Source organism: Carassius gibelio, chromosome A19 (genome assembly GCF_023724105.1).
Source record: "Carassius gibelio isolate Cgi1373 ecotype wild population from Czech Republic chromosome A19, carGib1.2-hapl.c, whole genome shotgun sequence".
In the NCBI taxonomy this organism is placed as follows: Eukaryota; Metazoa; Chordata; class Actinopteri; order Cypriniformes; family Cyprinidae; genus Carassius; species Carassius gibelio.
This window is the reverse complement of record NC_068389.1, coordinates 29230067-29237586: the sequence shown is the minus strand read 5'-3', so window position 1 is coordinate 29237586 and position 7520 is coordinate 29230067. Positions and strand designations below refer to the sequence as shown.

Here is a 7520-nt window from a genome sequence, read left to right as displayed (position 1 = left end):
AAGAGAAGAGAAAGGTTTGAAAAGTTGTTAACTTTGTTGTGGTAGTATGATGTTTTAGCAGTGAAGAAATTTGCAGAGAAGGAAGAAAGTAGAGACTGATACACACTGAGGTCTGTATAGTTTCTTTATTTATGCCATTTCACTTTGCAGCACCGAGTTTAGAGCGATGAACAGCCAGGGGTCAGATGACTGGTCTGAATGACAGTGGGCAAAAGTTATGCAAGCAAGAGGTTAGAGTGGCGCAAAGAGTGTCAGTAGCACTGCTCGTGTCCAGAGCTGCAAACTGAGAGAGTGAGTAAGTGAGGATGAAACCCAATTCAAAAGTACCACAACAAGATTTAAAAAGAACTGATGGTAAATTATGGTATATCCCACATCACGGTGTATACCATCCACAAAACCAGACCAGAAGATTTGTCTTTGACTGTTGTGCTGCCTTTCAAGGTAAATCCCTCAACTCAGAATTTCTTCAGGTTCCTGATTTAACCACCACACTTTTCGATGTCCTCACCACATTTCTCAAAGAACCTTGAAGGCTTGTAAGGCTTGCAGTTGGGGCGGCAGTGGCTCAGTGGTTCAATAGATGAAAAGAAGTCTGCTTTGAATAGAAAGTAAAGTAGTAGAGGTCAGAGGGTGGGCCGTAGATTATTGGGATAGGCCTGCCTCTGACGTACAATGTGTGCTCTCCGAGTGTTCGTAGTAATAGTAGAGATCTGAAGGCACATAGTGAGTACAATTGACCTAAAAAAGCATTTGAGAACAAGCTATACATAAGTAAAGAAAGGGGAGAAAAGCAATACTCAAGTGCCTTGTCTTGCCTTTTCCTTGCTCAATGGAATCACGCAGGTAGAGTCGATGTTCTTTACATTTGTCGGTCTTCACACGAGGAGCCTTCATACAAGGGCTGCCACGACCTCTGCCATGGTGAAACTAATCACTTTTATAATTGCGGGTCACTGCCGGTTGGTGACACTTTCCAGCTTTGACTTCAACATCCTTTACACATGCTTCAGGACGTGAAGATGGGTAAAAGAGCTGGCATGTTCATGAGATTCAGAAAATGAGAATTTTGAACACAGTTGCCTAGCATCCACCTGGCAAATCTCCACTCTCTACCCAACAAAATGGACAAACTCCTTCTGCTCTCCCAGACAAATAAGGATTTCTCACAATCTGCTGCTCTGTTTTTCACAGAAACCTGGCTAAACGACACCATTCCAGAAAGCCCGCTACATCTGCCGGCCTTTCAGCTGTTCAGAGTGGACCGCAATGCAGAATCAATGGGGAAATCGCACAGCGTTGACATTTACATCAACGAAAGGTGGAGTACAGATGTAACAGTGTTAAAGAAGATGTGCTGTTCAGATCTAGAAACGCTCTTCATTAACTGTAAGTTGTTCTATTCGCCACAGGAGTTTCACTAGTTCATTCTGGTGAGTTTTTAGATTCCTCCACACTGTTACACCACAATAAAGGATGCATATCACTCTGTTCCACGAGCGGCTTTTGGGCTCTCTGATCACTGACTGGTTCATCTTATACCGACCTACAAGCAGAAACTTAAATCAGCTAAACCTGTATTAAGGACTGTAAAAAGATGGACTAATGAAGCAGAGCAGGATTTACAATCTTGTTTTGACCTCACTGATTGGAGTGTTTTTGAAGCTACTGCCACTGATCTGGACGAGGATATGTGTATTCCTACCAGGACTCAACTAACTTACAACAATGGCAAACCGTGGTTCACTGCAAAACTCAGACAGCTCCATCAGTTTAAAGAAGATGCTTACAGGAAGGGGGACAAAGTCTTGTATTAACAGGTTAAATACACACTGGAAAAGGAGATCAAAGTGGCAAAGAGGAATTATTCTGACAAAAATAAGGACTCAGTTCACTTCCAGCGACTCAGCATCAGTGTGGAAAGGTAAAAAAGTCTACAAGACACCAGTCCCCAGCACTGTGGAGAATCAACACTGGCAGACAATCTGAACAAGTTTTACTGCAGATTTGAAAGAACACCCATCACCTGCCCTGAACACCTCTGAACAACCGCTCAAACCATTCACACAGTTCTACTCCGCTATTATTGAATCCATCCTCTGCACTTCAGTAACTGTCTGGTTCAGCTCAGTTACCAAATCTGAACATTGCTCCGGACTGGTGAGAGAATCACTGGTACAACCATCCCTTCTCTCCAGGAACTGTGGTCATTCAGAGTCAACAAAAGGGCTGACAAAATCACTCTGGACCCCTCACATCCAACACACTCCCTCTTTGAACTGTTGCCATCTGGTCAACGCTACAGAGCTCTGACCACCAGAACGACCAGACACAGGAACAGTTTCTTCCTCCAGGCAATCCATCTAATGAACACTCAATGACTGTGTTTAATAACTGTGGAACACACAACACTATTTATATTCAAATATACATACACTTATTTATCTAAAACACATACTTAGTGTACAGTTACATTTTTGCACATAATATACAAATTCCACGTCTGTGTAAACATACTTGGCAATAAAGCTCATTCTGATTCTGATTCAGATTCTGATACAGGGCTGGGAAGAAGAATCATGATGCGGATGGTCTCTCAAGGTGTCTGCATCCTGATGATCAACATCAAACTGAGCTAGCTTCCCAGGATGAGGAGGACCATATTCAGTGGTTAAACACACATCAGTGTGTTTCAGCTTGTCCTTCCCAAAAGGTTCAGAAAGTCAGCACTCGAAAGTCTTCATGATGCTGTTGGACATATGGGTACAGAAAGAACACTGGACTTAGTTCACACTTGTTTCTATTAACCCTGTATGACTATGGAAGTGAGTGAAAAGATTAGAACCTGTAAGAGATGTATATGGAGGAATGTAAGCGCTGAATGAAGTGTTCCCTTTGTGAACATAAGGACGCAACGTCCTCTCAGGTTGGTTTGTATGGATTATCTTTCACTGGATCCAGACGGTACAGGAACAAAGAATACTTTGGTCATAATCATTATTTAATTGTAATCATCATTTCACCAAATACAAAGTAGTAGTTCCGACAGCAGATCAAAAGATGAAGATGGTGAGAGCACTATAGATCAAGGTGTCCTGCTGGGAATTAAAAAGATGAGAACCACACCTTACCATCCCCGTAGAAATCCTGTGGAGCAATTCAACAGGACACTTTTTGAAATGCTGGGAATGCTCCAAAAGGAGGACAAAAGGATTTTGTGCCCTTGTCCACGAGTATAACTGATATAACTGCATATTATTATCCAGCAGATGGCAGTAGTGGTGCTGCAGAGAAGTGAAACCAATATGGTTTTCAGATATGGGCAGTAGAAGAAATGCACGTGATGAAAAACCAATGGTGGATATCACACGAGGGAATAATCACAGTGAGATAAATTAAAAAAAAAAACACACTACCCGGTAGAACATTTTATTTAATTTTTTAGGGCGTAAAAAAAACAAAAACCTTTGTATATATATCTTTTTTTTTTTAAATCGGAGCTCTTTTGGTTCTATACTAAAATAACTATTTGATTTCTTAGTTACAAGAGATATTGTGTTTCCAACTACATACATTGTAACGGAAGGAAAAAGTAATTATAATTATGGCTTATTAAATTCTGGCTATATATATATATAAACTGAGTGAAATATGATTGGACGTTTTCATTTACTCACTCCTCTTAGGGAAAGTTCCTAGGCACTTGGACTTAATTATAGTTTAATTGTAGTGTGAAGTGCAAAGTACTGATAGATAGATAGATAGATACTTTTTTCTTTCTTTCTTTTTCACAGCACAGTATAGAGACGAGTTATAAATCTCTCAATGGCACACAAAAGGAAGATCAGAAGCTGCATCCTAATGTACACATGTAAGTATAGTTTGTTTTCTTGCAGTCTGTGAAGCTTTATGAACTTGATCATTTTAAAAGTTAAAGAAGAAGAACTTAACTTCTTGCTCGATGTTATTGTTAGCAGGGATATTCATGTTGGGAATGCTTGGTTTTCTTTTGACAGGTAAAAGCCAAACTCATACTCTCATTGCGTTTCAGAGACTTTAATGAGCTTCTGTGCAACTGTCTGATCTTCTTTGATGTAAGACACATGAGCAGATGAGCAGGTTTTCAGATCGGGATAGTATTCCTGTAGCTCATACGGTAAATCATGGTGCTTGGAACACCAGCATCGCGAGTTTGATTCCCAGGAAATGCATGAACTGATCAGACACAGGGCATTGAATGCAGTGTAAGTCACTTTGGGTAAAAGCATCTGCCAAATTCATGATTGTAAATGTTCACAGGAGAACAACTAAGAAATGCAGGTGCATCAAACAAGCATGCACAGACAAGCAATGATGTCCAGCTCAAACCCACAGGAAACTCTAACATCCTTAAACTCACAGTAGGGGTTTCCTCAATTACTGGTGGAGGTGTTCATGCTTGTGATCTTGTTCCTGTAGATCTGCTGGCAATGCCGTCTGGACAAGACGCTCTCTCGTGCTGCAGAAGAGATTTTACCAACGACTCGTCCTCCTTTGAGCTGAGTGAGCGTCCAGACCCGACCAGTCACCAGCACTGGAGCGCTGACGTGAGTCTGACCATCTCTGCCCCAGAAGAAAATAAAATACATCAAAAGACACAATTATGAGATAAAAAGAGAAAATTATGGCATGCAGAGTCATAACTATGGCACAAAAAAACACGAGATAATGTCATAATTACAAGTCAATTATGAGATAAAAAGAGAAAATTATGGTATGCAAAGTCATAACTATGGCAAAAAAAAAACAATCATGAGATAATGTTATAATTACAAGTCAACTATGAGATAAAAGGAGAAAATTATGGTATGCAAAGTCAGTTATGAGATAAGAATTCATAATTCTAAGACACTAAACCATAGATACAAGAGGAAGAAGTTAAAATGATGACATAAAAGGGAAACGTCTCGTTATGTATGTAACCCTCGTTCCCTGAAGGAGGGAACAGAGACAGAAATAGTTACATATTTCTGACGTAACGTAGAGTGTGACCGACTGAAAGGGAAATTATGATACGTTAAGTCAATTATGAGATAAAGAGTTTAAATTATGGCATAATAAGTCACAACTATGAGATAAAAAGTTTTTATGAGATAAAACATAAATTGTGACATAAAAAGCCATGTGATGTTAAAAAAAAAACTAAATTATGACATACTGCGTTACAATTATGAGACAAAATTGAAAGTATGATATAAAACATAATTATGATACATTATGATTGCACAAATCAAAATTATGAAATGCCAAAAATCTCATATTTATGTGGCATATTTATGGCAAAAAGAAAATTATGATATTGTGTCATAATTATGGCATAAAAAGTTGAAAGTATTATATACAAAAGGGGAAATAAAGACATTCTAGGTCAATTATGACAAAACATTTACAACATAGTTTTTTAGATTAAAAAATTGCAAAAAATTAAAATTATGACTAATAAAATCCTACCTTTTTCCTTTACTTTTAAAAAAATGAAATTTTATGTCATAAGTTTAACTTTTTGTCATGATTATGATTCACCAAAGCATTTTTTTTTTCTTTGAAATGGGCTTCCATCATTATATGATCTTCATCACACTCTAGAAATATCACTAATTATGAATATCAGTCAAAAACATGAAATATGGCGAAAACTCTTCTCACATCTCAAGCTGTATATGAAGTCTTTCTGATCTTTAGGATATAGTGGTGGTTGATGAAACTGGAGGCGTGGATGAGTCCAGAGTTCATTATAAAGGACCCCAGTCCCTCATTCTGAGAGGAAAACACACTCATGTCATTTTCCAGATGGATTTTGCTTCACTGAAGGTGAGGAATTCTGTTACATAAGTGATGCACGATAGAGACTGCGATGAAGCGCAGTGTTGTTTTAGCAAGTGTTTCTCACGTCTTCTCACCTGTGTCTCTCTGCAGCACTCTGAGGAAATTATTTGTAAGGGTGAGTGCAAAAATAATTCACTCTATGAAAATCAAATCTGTTCAGTTTAATTTTCCCCAGATGTTAGTATTAAATACTTAACTTTGGAGATGTTAAAATATCTTGAAAGAAGCTTCTCTGCTCACTAAGCTTGCATTATTTGATTGAAAATACAGTAAAAACAGTGGAATATTATTCTAATGTAAAACTCATCATTCCTCCAGTCTTCAGTGTCACATGATCTTCAGAAATCAGTCTAATCTGTTGATTCATTTGAAGCTATAACTTTTTCAGTATTCACAGATGAATAGAAATTTCAAAACGACAGCATTTATCCGAGATGTAAATCTTTTGTAACATTATATATGTCTTTGCTGTCACTTTTGATTAATTTAATGCATCCTTGATGAATACATGAAGTATAAGTCTTTATAGAAGATAATGATGTTAGCATGATAAGCTGTATTCTCTGTCCATCAGATCTCTGTCTGTCTCCAGATGAATTCAGCCCGACTCCTGGTGAGTCTGTTGATAATTTCACATGTTAAAATGTTGTTTATTATAAAGAAAAATACAACAAGGTATGAAATGATAAAATTTAGATGCTGTTTGTTTTTCAGGACAATCGCTCCACACATGCCGTCCTGATAACGCTGCAAACAGGAGCACGTCTGATGGCATCTTCATCTTCCTCTCCATCTTCCTCTCCATTTTTGTCACCTAGTTTTATTAGGTGAGAAAAAAAATGAAAGTGTTTGATATTCAGTAACAACATTCTGTGATGTAAAAGCGTCTCATTTGGTTTTCACTGCTTGTTTCAGTTCATTTCTGTATGTTTCGTGGGCGACGACTTTGGATTCTTCATCGTGGAGATGAAACCCAAAGATGAACCACAAAAACACCACAGACATGGAAACAGATCATAACAGAAATATATCTGTCTGCTTGTAGAGTGACAGCAATAACTAACAAATCTTCACAATGTTTGATCAGCCTCAGTAACTGATAAACTGTGGCTGTATTCATAGGTAACTTTCACAAACATACAAGATTTTCAAATGAAAACTTTATTTATATGATCATACAATATTATACCATACATATACTTTGATTTTAATAAAATAATAGTTTTATTTCTCAGTAATTAAAGATAATAAATGATGTATAAAATATATTATATTTAACTAAAAATATTTTTTACATTTAAGAGAAACAATTAAGCTATATATATTATACTATATTATATTATATTATATTATTCAAACATTATGAAAGTGAATCTTTTTTTATATTGTTCACTCTCTTTTTTTATATTGTTCTCTCTTTTTTATATTGTTCACTCTCTTTTTTATATTGTTCACTCTCTTTTGTATACTGTTCACTCTCTTTTTTATACTGTTCACTCTCTTTTTTTATATTGTTCACTCTCTTTTTTATACTGTTCACTCTCTTTTTTATATTGTTCACTCTCTTTTTTATATTGTTCACTCTCTTTTTTATATTGTTCACTCTCTTTTTTTATATTGTTCACTCTCTTTTTTATATTGTTCACTCTCTTTTT

At 36.8% G+C, this 7520-nt stretch overlaps 1 long non-coding RNA gene across 1 annotated transcript; it reads right to left on the bottom strand.

Moving 5' to 3' along the window:
• Positions 1 to 4077: 4077 nt before the first annotated feature.
• Positions 4078 to 5821, bottom strand: LOC127935136 (uncharacterized). Its single transcript, XR_008147990.1, has 3 exons — positions 5686 to 5821; positions 4400 to 4600; positions 4078 to 4215 (listed from the first exon to the last, which is right to left on the bottom strand). It is a non-coding gene; the product is annotated as an uncharacterized LOC127935136 (long non-coding RNA).
• Positions 5822 to 7520: the final 1699 nt, after the last annotated feature.